Source organism: Pimephales promelas, chromosome 10 (genome assembly GCF_988280905.1).
Source record: "Pimephales promelas chromosome 10, fPimPro1.hap1.1, whole genome shotgun sequence".
NCBI classification, from domain to species: domain Eukaryota; kingdom Metazoa; phylum Chordata; class Actinopteri; order Cypriniformes; family Leuciscidae; genus Pimephales; species Pimephales promelas.
The window spans coordinates 18041283-18060299 of NC_142778.1; the positions used below are offsets into that span (position 1 = coordinate 18041283).

The following is a 19017-nucleotide window of genomic DNA, read 5'->3' on the forward strand; positions in this document are numbered from 1 at the left end:
AGGGATCCTTCTGTAGAGGTCAGTGGTGTGTGCTGATCCTGCTATCAATCACGCTAAAAGAAAAACTCTCTAAACAGAGACAGGGAAGCAGTTTTTGCAATGAGTGATTCATACCAGAAAGTTAAGGAAAAGCATCACTGAGTGTCCGTTGTACATGTTCTTCCTTCAGAAATGTTCAAAGCCATCAAAGGATGGAGTTGGTTAATTAATGTCTAGGCCTGTTCACATATTGAGTCTTTTGCACGCTCAGGTTCGTTAATTCAAATGTAGGCGCGCTCATGGAAGCGACGTGCTCATTTTTTTCCAAGCGCGTCAGCGCCGCATGAAGAAAAACATCTCAACTTTTCAGAATGCCGAAAAAGTCACAACATATTTAAATAATTCCCACCCAAGGCATACGGAAAATAAATGGGGGAGGCCTAGTTGAGTTGCGTTATACCTGTGTTGAAACTGGTGTTGAAGGGGCGTGATATTTCCCAAACACACTGGAAATAGTTGACCAATCACATCACACTGGTCCAGCTGACCAGTCAGAGCAAATTGTGCTTTTCAGAAGGAGGGGCTTTATAGAGACTGATTTTTTTTTTCACATATTTGACATTACTGCACCTTTCTTCCCAAAGGTGGTTCTTCCCACCTTTCTTTCTTTTGTCAGTAATGCTCTGTTAAAGGACAACTCCGGCAAAAAATGAACCTTTGGTCTAATTACACATTGCTACCTAGTCAACCGTTATCTGAGATTTGTTTTCATGATTGCCGAATGTAAATAGTTTTATCTCTAAAAACAGTTTAGCCTATAACGCTAGTATAACGCTAGTATATAGGGTATAGAGTAATGACAAATAAAAATCGCTTGTTATTACCACTAACAAGGCTCAAAATAGCCCCACAGTAACACGATAGCATAATAAGGGTCCCTACATTCAAACCGAAGCATTGAGAACTTTGTCAGTGTCCATACAGTTTAATAAGAAGATATTTTATACATACAGTCAACTTCGCGAATACAGGAAGAAGCCATCTTTGAAAAATAGTCTCTACCAATCGATCTACGAACGCCGATCCAAGTGCCCAGCCTTAGCCTCTTCAGGACGGTCCCGTCTGTGGCGTGAACATAACAGAGACGCAGACGTGATGACTGAGCACCGAATCCATACACCCTCCTCATTAAAAGCTGACGTGTGAAGGGGTGTGCGATATCATGATTTTTGACCGTGGACGATTCAAATGTCTCTACGATCTGCTTTTGAAGAAATATCATAGTATCGTGTTACAGTGCATTCTATCAGTTCAGTCGCCTCTGTCTCAACTGTACAACGCGACATAGCCTACACATCACACGTTAATGAATAGGTATGAGACACGGCAATTCATTAAAGTTCATTATTTGCATAAGCCTTGCCAGTTAAACATTTAATTCACGTGCTGATGCGCTGTTCTAACGTGCGCTTTCCTGAGCGCATACCCCCGACGCTCACAGGCACCAGAAGCCTGTCAAACAGCTCCTGAATACTGGACTAAGTTATCTTTCATGTCTTATTATGCTAATACTGTTAAATACACACAATGTTTACATTAACAGAATTGGCTATGTCTAAAGTGAAAGCAAACATTTGAGAAAAAATATAGTGTAATATGCGTCTATATTAAACACGTCGCGTGCTGGTCTAAAAGCGACAGGAGTAAATACTACATGCCGCTCGTTCTTAAAGGGATAGTTCACAACAACAACAAAAAATCATTATTTACTCATTCTAATGTTGTTCCAAACCTGTATTAATTTCTTTCTTGTGCTGAACACAAAAGAAGATTTTCTTTTTTGAATGTGGTTAGTTGCTGGTCCCAATCAACTTCCAGGAGAGAGAGAAAAAAAAACTATAGGCCTACACTGGGGACCAGCAACTGTTCGGTTAACACATTATTCAAAATAACTTTTATTTTCAACAGAAGAAAGAAAGCTGGAAAGGAGCTGGACAAGAGCCACACTAGTTGTAAGCTTTGTAGAATAAAAGTAAAATATTTCGGAAACACAACAAATATGAGAAGCCATATGACACGTTTTCAGCCAGAGGAGGAAAAACACTTGGCTGTACTGGTCGTTGTTATATATGATGAGTTCAGATGCAAAAGCCTCTAAATGCCATTTGAAATTTTCTTCTTTAATGATAATTTTTATCAAGCTTGTATATTTAAGTTCAGTAATTTCACTTAAATGGCAATGATAATTACCTATTAATTGTTATTTAAGTGAAATTACTGAACTTAAATATACAAGTTTGATAAAAATCATCATTAAAGAAGAAAATTTCAAATGGCATTTAGAGGCTTTTGCATCTGAACTCTTCATATATAAGCACACATTTATTTTCCTGTTGGTTCTTTGCAATTTTAATAAAATACATTTTATATTAATTCTTCATGGGTCATTACTTTTTACTTTTAAAGCAAAGTATTTATAGTCACACACACACATAAAAAAAGATTCAGATAATCGCATCGAATCGCAAGCCCTCTGAATCGTAATCGAATCGTGAGGTGCCTAGAGATTCCCACCCCTAGTATATATATATATATATATACATACACACACACACACACACTATATATATATATATATATATATATATATAAATAATAGTGTGTGTGTGTGTGTGTGTGTGTGTGTGTGTGTGTGTGTGTGTGTAGGAGTCTCATATTTTTGGTCTCGGCAGGCTATTACCGTCGTACAGTAGTTTTATCCAAAATATGGTTAAACGTTGTGCCTCGGGCAATGGTAACACAGATACGCGTTTCCCAGAGAGGTTGTAGGGGGGTGTCCATTTTTTCCCTTCCCAAAACCGAAGTAAAATCCTGACAGTGACAAGTGTCGTGTTTGGATTAAACTGTATGGATGTCCTCAGTCAGCTAAACCCAGCAAAGATCAACAAGCACATCTTTTTTACTTCTAACCTTGCTGTGAGTGTGAAGTTATACTAGTTAGACCATTTTATAATGTTTTAGGTTATGATTTCGGTTCTCATACCGGTTGTTGATACACTAGCACACGCTGCTAATAAATACAACGTTATACAGTACTCGTGTAGTCCGTTTGCTTTGTAATAACGATTATAGAAGTGAATAGAGACCAACCCAGCTTTGCATGAACAGTGTTGCTCCCTGATATTGTTAGTCCCAGCCTCCGTCTCAATTAGTAGGAAATGCGGTGGTTCATTTTTTGACTGTGACCGGTAACGTTAACGTTATGCTTTTTCCTCTATTTTGGATGCCTTGTTGTTGATTGCGTTTCACCTGTATGTCTTGAACATAGCCTTCGAATGCATATTGCAGCCCCTTTTGCCTACTTCTATCAGACACTTTATTTGCTGCTTTATAAAAGTTTGATAACATTTCAGCGGGAAGAGCTGTTACAGCATAAGTTATGCAGAGCGCAGATGAAGTTTGATGGATGTAGCAACAGTAACTAAGGGAGGCGGGGCTTAGCCAAAGGTGAATTGCGCGACATAAGGGTGACGTGGTAAAAGAACGGTTCTCTGGTTCTAGTCCAGCAAAGAGTTGGTGCCGCTTTGGAACCAATTTTCAAATGTGGCTGTCGAAACTCAAAGAACTGGTTCGCCAGTAGGCACTGGCTCTGAACCGGCTCTCAAAATGCTTTGGTGGAAAAGGGGCAGTTGTGAGTTTTGTGTCTTGTTCCTTGTTCTTGTCTGTCATGTAATTCCCTGATTGTCATGTGGTCCTGCCTTGTCATTTGTTAATTGTCTGATATTGTTCACAGGTGTTCCTTGTCTTGTAATTAGTCTGTGTATTTAAGCCCTCATGTTTGCCCTGTGTCTTTGTCTAGTATTGAATGTTTCTTGTCCAGGTTCTTGTTTTGTTTTAAGTTTCCAAGTTTCCTGTTGTTCTTGTTTCGGTTTCATTGCTTGCCATGCCTTTGTTTTATGTTTGATTATGTTTTGAAGTAAAGTTGCATTTGGGTTCTCAACCAGCTTGCCTCCAGTGGACTTTATTCAATACAGTGACACATAATAACTATTTACAAAACTAAATGGTTAATTACTAATTAAGTTTTATCTATTAATTTAGTCCAATTCATTAAACTTTTAAAACATCATCAGTTTGCATTTAAACCATAATTTTGACCTTGTTTTAATTTCTGTAAACCTTAAATAACTTTATTTATGCCAGTAGATTTCCCAGGGTTAAATCTTATTTAGTGATCAACTTGCAAGTTTAACATTCCAAAAAAGCACAAAAGTATGAAGCAGCACAACTGTTTTTTTTTTTTTAAACACTTATAATTAAAAGGAATGTTTCTTGAGCAGCAAAAAGATTTCTGAAGGATCATTTGACACTCAAGACTGGAGTAATGATGCTGAAAATTCAGTTTTTCATCCCTGGAATAAAATAATCAAAATAATGAATTAACATCAAATTAAATTTTATATTTCTGGTTCTCACTTAAAGATGCCAAAACAATAGGGTGCATTGATGCCAGGACAAATCACCCAGCAGGCACTGGACGTCAATATGACGTTATATTGACGTTGGACCCTAACGTTGGGTAGACGTTGCAATTTGATTGGATATGAAAATCGGGTTGACGTCAGAATCCAACGTTACTCTGACGTTGGGTTATGACGTCAACCCGATTGTCATATCCAATTAAAATGCAACGTCTGTCCAACGTTGGATATTGACGACAGACTGACGTTGGGTTATGACGTCAACCCGATTTTCATATCCAATCAAAATGCAACGTCTGTCCAACGTTGGATATTGACGACAGACTGACGTTGGGTTATGACGTCGGGTTATGACGTCAACCCGATTTTCATATCCAATCAAAATGCAACGTCTGTCCAACGTTGGATATTGACGACAGACTGACGTTGGGTTATGACGTCGGGTTATGACGTCAACCCGATTTTCATATCCAATCAAAATGCAACGTCTGTCCAACGTTGGATATTGACGACAGACTGACGTTGGGTTATGACGTCGGGTTATGACGTCAACCCGATTTTCATATCCAATCAAAATGCAACGTCTGTCCAACGTTGGATATTGACGACAGACTGACGTTGGGTTATGACGTCGGGTTATGACGTCAACCCGATTTTCATATCCAATCAAAATGCAACGTCTGTCCAACGTTGGATATTGACGACAGACTGACGTTGGGTTATGACGTCAACCCGATTTTCATTTTCAACCAAAATGCAACGTCTGTCCAACATTGGATGTTGACGACAGACTGACGTTGGGTTATGACGTCAACCTGATTTTCATTTCCAACCAAAATGCAACATCTGTCCAACGTTGGATATTGACGACAAACTGACGTTGGGTTATGATGTCAACCCGATTTTCATTTTCAACCAAAATGCAACGTCTGTCCAACATTGGATGTTGACGTCAGTCTGACATTGGGTTTTTACATCAACCCGATTTCCATTTTCAACCAAATTGCAACGTCTGTCCAACATTGACGATAAACGTCAGTCTGATGTTGAGTTATCAACCCGGTGCTGGGTAAACCTCCATCGTTGGACATTGCCTTTTGGTTGAAAATGAATCAGTTTTAAGTGTCAGACCCCAATGTTAAGCTAAACATCAAACTCACATGTTGGGCTGACGTCCAACCGTGGACAGACAATGAATTTTTGATGTCAGATATCTGTCAAAACACAACATTAAGCTGTCAAATTCCAACTTTAAAGAAATATATGGTAATTTTGTTGGCATGACATAAAACTACATGAAGTTTCATCAAAAGAAACTTCATGTAACAACAAGGTTCGAACAGAGGTCAAGATCCAATGCAAGACAACCCAAAAGTATTTATCTTAAGACAAGAGCAAACAGAAAAGTAATTTAATTTTTAGTGAACTGTAATCCACAAATGATGTTTATTAGATAAATGACAAAGAAATTAAATGGATTATAAAATAACCTTTTATTTTATTCTTTTTTTTTTTTACATTATTTTAACAGAAGGTTTTCAACCATTTATACTTAACATTATTATCCTTATTCTAAAATCGTACAATTTTTTTTTCCTGCAACCTCCGCCCCTGCCTGTCTGGGGCATATTTTAAACATACGGCGACAGCCGCTCCAATGTTTGCCTCCGTCTCCTTTGAAGTCCTCTAGACACTCTGTAAGAAATATTTGAAAAATAAAATTTATAGGGAATATAAGATATGATGCACTACATTAAGCATTAAAACATTGAATTCCAAACAGTCTTAAAGCTAGGGTAGGACATTTCAGAGGGGCTAGCAATAGCAAGCTAGCTTGGAAAGCAATCGATATGATTCAGAGCATCTCAAAAGCCAAATAACCAAAGAGTTGGTGGAAGAGAGTGCAATGCTTTTAGATTAACTCGTGTCTCATTCACTGGTGAGACATTACAATAATAATGAATGTGAATAATGAAAAAAAAAGGTTAAAAAAAAACATTTAGCAAAAATACAATTTCATAATTATTTTTATTTTTTTTTAAATAAAACCCTTTTCAAATGTTGGTTCAAGAGAAATCGCTAATGTTTGGCTTCTATTCTCAATTTCTATGCATATATTGAACACGTTGATGACGTTTCACTTTGCAAACAAGTTGCGTAGAGGTATGCAAATATATATATTGACAAACAGGTAGGACATCCTATATATGTATATACAGTAGCTACCAGGATAGGAACACACTTTCAACAAGTTTTTGGAAAAAAAATTCTACCCTAGCTTTAAGGGCCATACACATGTAACATTCTTGCATGTACATGCTGTAACTCATCAAAAGAGAGATATTTCTTTTGATGCTGTTCACAAATGGCGATCAGACATTCCAAGCAAAAATGTTAATCTTAAGCTTAATGAACATTTAAAAGACATCAGATTGAATGTAAAAACAACAGTTAGAGTAGGTGTGGGCATTCTTACCAAAATTTCATATCACAATCTTTTAAGAAACAATCACGATACATGATCATAATCGTGATCTTCCCAATTTTGAGATGCACTTGCACTATCAAGAAAATTAAGACTGGCAACGAACGATACATGTCTGATATACTAAGATATGAATTGATATTTAAATAAATAATCTGCAAATGAATTAAAAACATCTATAAATTAAACATCCTTAACATCCTTATTTTAGATTGTAACTTCTTGATTCTGTAACTTCTTGATTCTGTAATTATATGCTATTACAGTATTTTTCACATATAAAGAAATTGTTTGAAAAAAATATGAATAAAAAGATAATGCAATCAACCTGGCACTCAGTAAGTTTGTGCGCACTAGGAACCACATTTTTTTTTTTTTCAAATAAAGACAACGTGACACTCATTTTACATTTAGCACACAGTGTAAATGACATGAATATGGCAGAGGGCAACTGAATATAGCGCCAGCATAGTTTGAAATCAAAGGTTTAAAGTTTGTCGATCATGTGTCCCCAGTGAAGCTGAACTTATTCACACGGACTGACCGGGATTGAACGTCTGTGTACACTTCAGAATATCTGACAGCTGGATTCGACAAAGTCTGCAAGGATTGTGAAATTAAATGTTTTTTTTTTAATATTCAAAGATTTGTTTAAATTATATAAATGCGTATATTTGCTGAATATGAGAAACTATTAATAGTGTTTGCCTGTTTGTTACTAATAATATAAAAGCAAAAACTATAATACTTCTTCTTATACAGTTTAATTTCTTTGTTCTATCCAACAACAGGTTATATCCAGTAACGTATTAAACTGTTAAACAGAGAGCATAAACTAATGAAGACGAAGAATAGGAGCGCTGTGTGCTCAGGGCCGCCCGTAAAATTAAAAGTCAGCTTCACTGGGGACACATGATCGTCAATATATATATATACTGTATATATATATATATATATATATATATATAGTTTTTTTTACCTGTGACAACATTGTAAAGATGTTCCTTTCCCGCCCTTCATATTGAAACTGGCCATTACCTCCTTTGTCATCAACCTGTGGATACAAAAGGAAGAGAATTGAAATGTCCAAATAATTAATTATATACAACACATTATATAACGATTGTTATAGTTTAGTAAGTTTGTCATATCTAGATGTCACACTGGTTCCACTGTTGGCCTGGTGTTGATTCCAAAGGTCAGGAAGGATTTAAACATATAGAAAAATCTAAATATTTAATATCACATTTGGATATTGCATATTGGAATGGTAAATTGAGTGTTTTAATTGAATCAGATGTACACAGTGTTCCTATTTTAACTGCACGGGTTTGTTAATTTTAGACTAGTCAGTTATAGGTATGTGACGGCGAGGATATTTTCCCACCGGCTAATCAACGTGTGGACAACACCAGCAATACCGGTATCACTGGCGGGGCTTTTAAAAAGCTAATTTAAAGGCAAATGTAAACGTATTTGGATGCCTTGTTGTTTCTTGCATTTCACCTGTATGTCTTGAATATAGCCTTTGAACGCATATTGCAGCCCCTTTTGCCTACTTTTATCGGACACTTTATTTGCTGCTTTATAAAAGTTTGATAACATTTCAGCAGGAAGAGCTGTTACAGCATAAGCCATGCAGAGTGCAGATGAAGTTTGACAGATGTAACAACAGTAACTTAGGGGGGCGGGGCTTAGCCAAAGGTGAATTGGTGCTAATTTGAAAACAAAACTAACATGTGCACGGCCACACATGTCAAAGGGAGTTCTGTACATTTCTGTTCTGCTCAGTCCGTGCACGTTGACACGTGTGGCCGTGCACATGTTAGTTTCATTTTTAAATTACACAACAACAAAACAGTGCAATGACAAATTCACTTAAATAGGTGCTTTTACATTTCGCTGTGACACATTATTCCGCAGTCACCTTGTCAGTCAGCTCCTCACTCTTGTGATGAAAGAAACTGACTCATGTTGCTGATCTGTGTGTCGACTCTTGTTCGGCTCAAGATTTACGCGCTCGCCGATGATCGCATGGATATCGATGGTGCTCACATGTTCGCAACGTGTGAGAGGAATTACGAGCCAAGCCGAGCACTTCCCGATAATTTTAAAAAATGTTTAAACAATTCGGGGAGTCTGCCTGTTTTTCACCAGTAGGGTTTATGCACACTTTTTTAAAAGGCAAATTTAAGGATTGTTAAGACCTGAAGAAATAAAAAAAATAAAAAAATACCTTACATTAGGGGTGCGCAATATTGACAAAAATATGTCTCGATATTTTAATGATTGTGTTTTTGTGCTGGTACCATGGCTGGTTTAGGCCTGTTGTTGACAGCTGATTCACGAAGATATTCATATTTTTCATATTCTATGCAGTGGTCAGTTCACAGCAGTGACAGAAATTAATATTAGATAAGATTTGTGCAGGACAGTCGTGCCGTGTACCGGCTGTTTTGACGTGATTATCAAGTTAACTGACTCCTGAAATGCAATATCTTACGACCTCCATTACGAGTGTCCGAACTTGCACCGTGTATGCCTGCCTCAACACCGACTATCGTAGCAAGCCTAGTCGCTTACTAAACCTCTGTTTAAATGACTTTAAAATTAGTCATCACACACATCTCTAATTAAACAGACAGACGGATGGATAGTCAACTTCATCAACTTGTCTGTGACAACATCCAGATAAAATAACACATGATTCTGCCAAGAACTGCTAATATAAAAACTTACTTCTCCATGATCCTTTTCCCATTGTCCTTTAAATGTATTTCTCCATCATTGGACAAGCTATTAATCTGAAATTAGAGGAACAGTATTTTAGTTTAAACACAAAAAAGGTTAACAGTGTATCCCCATGACGGTTGCAAGTCGCACGGGGATTGAAACACTGCACATTATAAAAATTGCATTATACAGTATATGACTGTATGTCCTTACCGGTATCTGCTTTTCCTCCAGGCAGTTGAGAGATTTATCAAGGACATTTCCTCAACTGTTGATGCCTGCCCTTATAAAACAAAAACATGAGATCATTATTTACAAAAACTCAAAAGAAAGGCAAACTTTAATTTCGGAGAACTGTGGTAACAATGCACATTGCACAGATAATGTATGCCATATGTAATGTATTGACTATTAACTAATTGCAATAGGCTATGTCATTTTGGTTTTGACTTCCACATTATTGTACTATGACATATTACTTAACAATTAGTAATATTTAAATAATGATACCCTTGCAAATCATAAGCTAATGATTAATTAAAGCCAACAACTGAAGTACATACATTGTGGTAATTTACACATTTATTTACACTGTTAATAAAATATATTATTCATGAATTAATACATTATGGCACATTTAATCAATTAATTAATATATTACTTAAAATATTAATATAGACGTTATTAGTTGCAGATGCAGTATAATTGTGTCATACATTGACTCGTGATTATCTGTGCATTAGTTAAGTAGTATGAATTAATGCTTAAGTGCACCCGTATTGTAAAGCGTTACCAGAACTTGTAAAAAATAAAATGGTTAAGCAGGAAATAAAATAAAATAAATCACATTCGGACCACATGACATTTTTTAAGGCTACTGCCAATTCATCTAGATAAATAAACATTTAATCATATCATTATTAAGCTTATTTCTTTGTATTTTAAAATTGGCTGTCGAAAATCCTTATAACTTACATTGACGTCCCACAAGCACATTTTACAACAGTGATCTAGAATCCACGACAAATAAGGACAAGTAACGTTATAGCCACTATGTAAAAAAATATATACTGTGTATATATTTTGCGTGTCATGTGAAGGGCTCTGTAAAATTAATATAAATTAATGCATTCACATGCTAGTCGTTTCCCGACTCCTCCAACAACAGCGGCCATACCCCCAGCGAACCGGACAGCCGGCGCACGTGCATTTCAGTCTGACAAATGTGCGCTGAGGGATCATTCCTATATCACTACTTGTACTAGTAGTTAGTTATTATATAAAAGTCACTTTTAACTACATCAACTAGGTAACTGCTTTGGTAGTTAAATAGTAGGCCAGGTAGAAATTCTCGCGCAGCCCAGTCCACATAAAATAAAATAAAACTAATAAACACCAATATTTATTTAAATTTTCGTTACCTCTGTTCACTCACCTTCCACAGCAGGTATATCCAGATGTTGAAAGTTGTGCAGGCCAGTGCCCGCGCAGACAGTATAATGGCTGCTGGAGTGGAGTGGAACGGGTGGGAGGTCTTCGTCTTTCCCACAAGAGGGTAGAGCGGAGGAAATTGATGCCTAACTGTGATTGGTTAGGAATTAATTTCAAATTGATGCCTAACTGTGATTGGTTAGGGATTCATTTAAAATTTCTTGGGTTACCTGCAACATTCTAAAAACTGTTGCACACTTCAATAGGCTAAATTGATTTTATTATTATTGTTATTCATATTATTATCATTATTAAAAATAACTACTGCGTTTGTCTGACAGCTGCACTGTTAAGCACAACTTGATAAAGAAATTGGGTGCAATGTATGTCTGTTTCTCATGGAATCCAAATGAAGGCCATATGTGTTATATACGCTATAACTAAAATTTCAGGTCCATGAGGTCCAACTCACCTGATAAGTAGCCCTAATTAAAAAGATAAAACTGTCAGGTTGTTGGACATATGCTATACAGATGATTACTCATACTGTTACCCTGTCACTGCCTGAATTCTGAATTCATTAGTCTCCAATAAACTGCTGTATTGTGACTTTGGAGATTTTGGAAACACTTTACAATAAGGTTCATTTATTAAACATTAGTTAATGTATTAACTAACATGAACTAACCATGAGCAATACATTTAAATCCAGTTGTTCATTGCTTGTTCATGTTAGTTCACAGTGCACTAACTAATGTTAACAAGATTTTAATAAAATATTAGTAAATGTTGAAATTAACAAATGCTGAAGAAGTATTTTTTATTCTTAGTTAATGTATGTAGTTACTAATGAACCTTATTGTAAAGTGTTACCGAGATTTTGATTACCCAAATGCACAACTTATTTGCTGTTCCATAATGTAGATCATCCAATTTTGAACCATAAAGTCTTTCCCTCTTGTGAGAATGTAAATCTTGCCGGGAATGTGCTTCTCCAAATTGAATAAAGTGTACTGTATACACCTGCAAACAACATAATTTTGAGCATCAACCCAGCTGATTTTTTTTGTAAATATGCAAAATAACACAGGGTGGTTCATGATTCATTATTGTAGACATAAGAATAAACCATTAATAAATCCCAAACCAATGTGTGTTGGGCACACCTTCAGTCTTTCAGTTGCATGCTTGCATGTAGTACTTCATTCATTTTTAGATCAGCACACTCCTGGTGAAGAGCTTGTTCTTCTGACAGGGAACACACTGGGTCAACTTGATCTATTACACTTGCATGAACAAGAAAATCTATGGATAATCCAAACTATCACCAATAAAGAGCAATGCTTACAGTAAGTTTGACGTTTAGGTCACAAAGACTTCAGTCTGAATTATTCATAAGTATGAAGTTAGTGTATTTTAGACATTGAATTTCTCTTACCCAAGACCACAACTGAAATCATACCAAATATGTCTAATGTTGATGTATCCTATTTAAGATGTATATGTACATTAGCATGCTGACATTTGTGTTTTGTTTAGTAGGCTAACCATGATGTGCAGTCAACAAAACAAAAACATCTAATAATGGAATGTTGTGTTGCCTAGATGTTAACATAGTGACATTGCTGGGTTTAGACCACCATACTGTACCTCATGACAATTAAGAAGTGAGATTGTGACCCAACAAAACATAGTATTTGACATCATTATGACGTTAGCTTGAAACGTTGGCTCAATGTTGGATTTTAGATACTTTACAACTCAACCTAAAAATAACAAAAGAACAACGTCTAATGATGTTAGAATTTAACGTTATCATAATGACGTTGAAGAGACGTGGATTTTTGGTCACTATACCTCATGACTAAATGTCAGTATTTGACAACAATATGATGTTGGTTTGAGACGTTGGCTCAACATTGGATTTTAGTTACTTTACAACACAACCTTAAAATAATAAAAGATCAACGTCTAATGATGTTAGAATTTGACATTGTGTGGATGTTATGACGTTAAGGAGATGTTAGGTTGTGGTCACCATACATAACGACTAAATGTCAATGTTTGACTTAAATATGACATTGTCTGGAGATGTTGGTTTGATATTGTATTTTGGTTAGTTAAATCACAACCTAAAACCAACAAAATATTAACGTCTAATGATGTTAGAATTGACGTTATATGGACGTTACCATAATGACATCAAGGTGGCGTTTGATTTTGGTCACCATACCTCACCACTAAATGTCAGTATTTGACGTCAATGTGATATTGGTTTGAAACATTGGCTCAACGTTGGATTTTAGTTACTTTACAACACAACCTAAAAATAACAAAAGATCAACGTCTAATGATGTTAGAATTTGACATTGTGTTGAAGTTATCATTATGACGTTAAGGAGATTTTTAAGATTTTTAAGGTCACCATACCTAACGATTAAATGTCAATGTTTGACGTAAATATGACATTGTCTCAAGATGTTGGCTTGACGTTGTATTTTGGTTAGTTAATACCACAACCTAAAACCAATAAAATAACAACATCTAATGTTTTCAGAATTTGACATTGTGCGGACATCAACATTATGACGTCAACATGATGTTGGGGTTTGGTCACCACACATCAAAAATAAATGTTTGTCATAGGACGTTGTGTTGAGACGTTGGCTTGATGTTGTATTTTGGTTAGTAAATACCACAACCTGAAACTAACAAAATAACAACGTCTAATGATGTTAGAATTTGACGTTGTGTGGACGATGCATTATCACGTTAAGAACATGTTGGGTTTTGGTCACCATACCTCACGACTAAATGTCAGTTTTTGACGTAAATATGACGTTCTCAGGAGACGTTGGCTTGACGTTGTATTTTGGTAAGTTAATACCACAACCTGAAACCAACAAAATATCAACGTCTAATGATGTTAAAATTTGACGTTGTGTGGACGATGCATTAAGAACATGTTGGGTTTTGGTCACCATACCTCACGACTAAATGTCAGTTTTTGACGTATGACGTTCTCAGGAGACGTTGGCATGACATTGTATTTTGGTTAGTTAATACCACAGCCTGAAACCAACAAAATATCAACGTCTAATGATGTTAAAATTTGACGTTGTGTGGACGATGCATTATCACGTTAAGAACATGTTGGGTTTTGGTCACCATACCTCACGACTAAATGTCAGTTTTTGACGTAAATATGACGTTCTCAGGAGACGTTGGCTTGACGTTGTATTTTGGTAAGTTAATACCACAACCTGAAACCAACAAAATATCAACGTCTAATGATGTTAGAATTTGACGTTGTGTGGACGATGCATTAAGAACATGTTGGGTTTTGGTCACCATACCTCACGACTAAATGTCAGTTTTTGACGTATGACGTTCTCAGGAGACGTTGGCATGACATTGTATTTTGGTTAGTTAATACCACAGCCTGAAACCAACAAAATATCAACGTCTAATGATGTTAAAATTTGACGTTGTGTGGACGTTACCATTATGACGTTAAGAACATGTTGGGTTTTGGTCACCATACCTCACGACTAAATGTCAGTTTTTGACGTAAATATGACGTTGTCAGGAGACGTTGGCTTGACGTTGTAGTTTGGTTAGTTAATACCACAACCTGAATCCAACAAAATATCAACGTCTAATGATGTTAGAATTTGACGTTGTGTGGACAATGCATTATCACGTTAAGAACATGTTGGGTTTTGGTCACCATACCTCACGACTAAATGTCAGTTTTTGACATAAATATGACTTTGTTAGGAGACGTTGGCATGACATTGTATTTTGGTTAGTTAATACCACAACCTGAAACCAACAAAATATCAACGTCTAATGATGTTAAAAATTTGACGTTGTGTGGACGTTACCATTATGACGTTAAGAACATGTTGGGTTTGGGTCACCATACGTCACGACTAAATGTCAGTTTTTGACGTAAATATGACGTTCTCAGGAGACGTTGGCTTGACGTTGTATTTTGGTAAGTTAATACCACAACCTGAAACCAACAAAATATCAACGTCTAATGATATTAGAATTTGACGTTGTGTGGACGATGCATTATCACGTTAAGAACATGTTGGGTTTTGGTCACCATACCTCACGACTAAATGTCAGTTTTTGACGTAAATATGACGTTCTCAGGAGATGTTGGCTTAACGTTGTATTTTGGTAAGTTAATACCACAACCTGAAACCAATAAAATATCAACGTCTAATGATGTTAAAATTTGACGTTGTTTGGACGTTACCATTATGACGTTAAGAACATGTTGGGTTTTGGTCACCATACCTCACGACTAAATGTCAGTTTTTGACGTAAATATGACGTTCTCAGGAGACGGCTTGACGTTGTATTTTGGTAAGTTAATACCACAACCTAAAACCAACAAAATATCAACGTCTAATGATGTTAAAATTTGACGTTGTGTGGACGTAACCATTATGACGTTAAGAACATGTTGGGTTTTGGTCACCATACCTCACGACTAAATGTCAGTTTTTGACGTAAATATGACGTTCTCAGGAGACGTTGGCTTGACGTTGTATTTTGGTAAGTTAATACCACAACCTGAAACCAACAAAATATCAACGTCTAATGATGTTAGAATTTGACGTTGTGTGGACGATGCATTAAGAACATGTTGGGTTTTGGTCACCATACCTCACGACTAAATGTCAGTTTTTGACGTAAATATGACGTTGTCAGGAGACGTTGGCATGACGTTGTATTTTGGTTAGTTAATACCACAACCTAAAACCAACAAAATATCAACGTCTAATGATGTTAAAATTTGACGTTGTGTGGACGTTACCATTATGACGTTAAGAACATGTTGGGTTTTGGTCACCATACGTCACGACTAAATGTCAGTTTTTGACGTAAATATGACGTTCTCAGGAGACGTTGGCTTGACGTTGTATTTTGGTAAGTTAATACCACAACCTGAAACCAACAAAATATCAACGTCTAATGATGTTAAAATTTGACGTTGTGTGGACGTTACCATTATGACGTTAAGAACATGTTGGGTTTTGGTCACCATACCTCACGACTAAATGTCAGTTTTTGACGTAAATATGACGTTGTCAGGAGACGTTGGCTTGACGTTGTATTTTGGTTAGTTAATACCACAACCTAAAACCAACAAAATATCAACGTCTAATGATGTTAAAATTTGACGTTGTGTGGACGTAACCATTATGACGTTAAGAACATGTTGGGTTTTGGTCACCATACCTCACGACTAAATGTCAGTTTTTGACGTAAATATGACGTTCTCAGGAGACGTTGGCTTGACGTTGTATTTTGGTAAGTTAATACCACAACCTGAAACCAACAAAATATCAACGTCTAATGATGTTAGAATTTGACGTTGTGTGGACGATGCATTAAGAACATGTTGGGTTTTGGTCACCATACCTCACGACTAAATGTCAGTTTTTGACGTAAATATGACGTTGTCAGGAGACGTTGGCATGACGTTGTATTTTGGTTAGTTAATACCACAACCTAAAACCAACAAAATATCAACGTCTAATGATGTTAAAATTTGACGTTGTGTGGACGTTACCATTATGACGTTAAGAACATGTTGGGTTTTGGTCACCATACCTCACGACTAAATGTCAGTTTTTGACGTAAATATGACGTTGTCAGGAGACGTTGGCATGACGTTGTATTTTGGTTAGTTAATACCAAAACCTAAAACCAACAAAATATCAACGTCTAATGATGTTAAAATTTGACGTTGTGTGGACGTTACCATTATGACGTTAAGAACATGTTGGGTTTTGGACACCATACCTCACGACTAAATGTCAGTTTTTGACGTGAATATGACGTTCTCAGGAGACGTTGGCTTGACGTTGTATTTTGGTAAGTTAATACCACAACCTGAAACCAACAAAATATCAACGTCTAATGATGTTAGAATTTGACGTTGTGTGGACGATGCATTATCACGTTAAGAACATGTTGGGTTTTGGTCACCATACCTCACGACTAAATGTCAGTTTTTGACGTAAATATGACGTTGTCAGGAGACGTTGGCATGACGTTGTATTTTGGTTAGTTAATACCACAACCTAAAACCAACAAAATATCAACATCTAATGATGTTGGAATTTGGACGTTGTGTGGACGTTACCATTATGACGTCAAAAAGACGTTGGATTTTGGTAACATAACAACACAACCTAAAAACAACAAAATAACAACGTCAGCTGACGTCATTATTTGACGTCAACTTAACATTGGCCATAGACGTTGAGTTGATGTTGGATTTTGGTCACCGACGTCGCAACCAAAATTAAACCAAATATCAACGTCATATGACGTTGTGTGCCTGCTGGGCAGAGAAGGGGGAATGAAAAATAAAATATATAAGTTTATCTCACCTGTTATTGATCCTGCGTGTCACTCTGTTCTCTTATCTTCTTCTAAACTTCTCCGCAGCCCTGTCTCAGTTCAGGATGGTCAGTGCAATTCCACCATCACTCAACCATAATCAAATGTCCAGCCCAGTCAGCCTTCTCTAATCGACTACATCCACTCATCTGGTTTGTCCATGTCTCTTTACAAGAAGGGTTTCTCATCTCATCCAGGTCTAGAACATCTGTGTAATGGTGGAACACACTCTCAGCCAGTCACTCAGAACAGCCTATTTAGCACTGACCATGTCACTTTATATTCAGACAAAATAAAGACATCCTGTATGCATTAGATTGTCTCTGCAAGCAGTTGTAGAAAATATTGTGAAGAAATTTGCAAAAGTGGCATCGCCGCCGGCTGGTGCCTTTAGGGTTATTCTGCACGATGTGCAAAAACTTAACCCCGTTTTTTAAGTATATATATATATATATATATATATATATGAAGAGTTCAGATGCAAAAGCCTCTAAGTGTCATTTGAAATTTTCTTCTAGAATGATCATTTTTATCAAGCTTGTATATTTAAGTTCAGTGATTTCACTTAAATGGCAATGAAGATTACCTATTAATTGTCATTTAAGTGAAATTACTAAACTTAAATATACAAGTTTGATCATCATTAAAGAAGAAAATTTCAAATGGCATTTAGAGGCTTTTGCATCTGAACTCTTCATATATAGAGAGAGAGAGAGGGTTATTCTGCAAGACGTGCAAAAACTTAACCCCCGCTTTTACTGTCGAAGAGAAGCGCTTGCATCAGTGAGGGCTCTGCAAAATATATATACATACAAACACACACACACACACACATATAAAGACAGAGAATTTTACTTGCTTTACCTGATTAGAATACCTGATTTGTATGCCATCAAAGTACCGCGAGAGCGATACGAGAGAAGCCGGAGGACTCAGCCAGCGCAGCTTCTCAAGAGCGGCTGCACGAGCTCTGATGATGTCACAGCTGTTCCACGATTCGCCGGATTCACCGCATGACAACGGTCACGTGCGTTTCGTGTTTATTCTCACACCTTTAGTTCCACTAAAGCTCACAAATCAGTATTTTATAACAGTAAACACTCTTTTCATGTAGTCGCAATGTTATATTGTGTCATGTTTATCAAAATAAAACTGATTAAAAAACGTTGACTCCACTTCATTGATTATAGGCTTATTTTGAACTTTATTCTAGTTCAAACAGATGCTGTATGAAGCAGTAAAGTATTGAATGAAAATGAGTCTGAAATATCTGTTTATTTCGCAAATGTTGCATTTATTTCACTTCAGCTGTGGTATAACCATGCAAACACCACGTGAGCCGTCACTACGGGAACCAGAAATTGTCCGACTTCACGTCTCCGTTTGCAGCTCCTCCCCGCCTGCACGCGGCTGTTGTCGCCGATCGGTTGCATCCAGCCGCAGGCGATGTCGAACACACCTTCAATCTTCGAACTGCAT

General features: G+C 36.6%; 1 long non-coding RNA gene across 1 annotated transcript; it reads right to left on the bottom strand.

Annotated features, from left to right (window-relative positions):
• Nucleotides 1-5545: 5545 nt before the first annotated feature.
• On the bottom strand, nt 5546-12567 carry LOC148977393 (uncharacterized). The gene is made up of 5 exons (XR_016169912.1): nt 11114-12567; nt 9892-9961; nt 9685-9749; nt 7925-7999; nt 5546-6155 (listed from the first exon to the last, which is right to left on the bottom strand). It is a non-coding gene; the product is annotated as an uncharacterized LOC148977393 (long non-coding RNA).
• Nucleotides 12568-19017: the final 6450 nt, after the last annotated feature.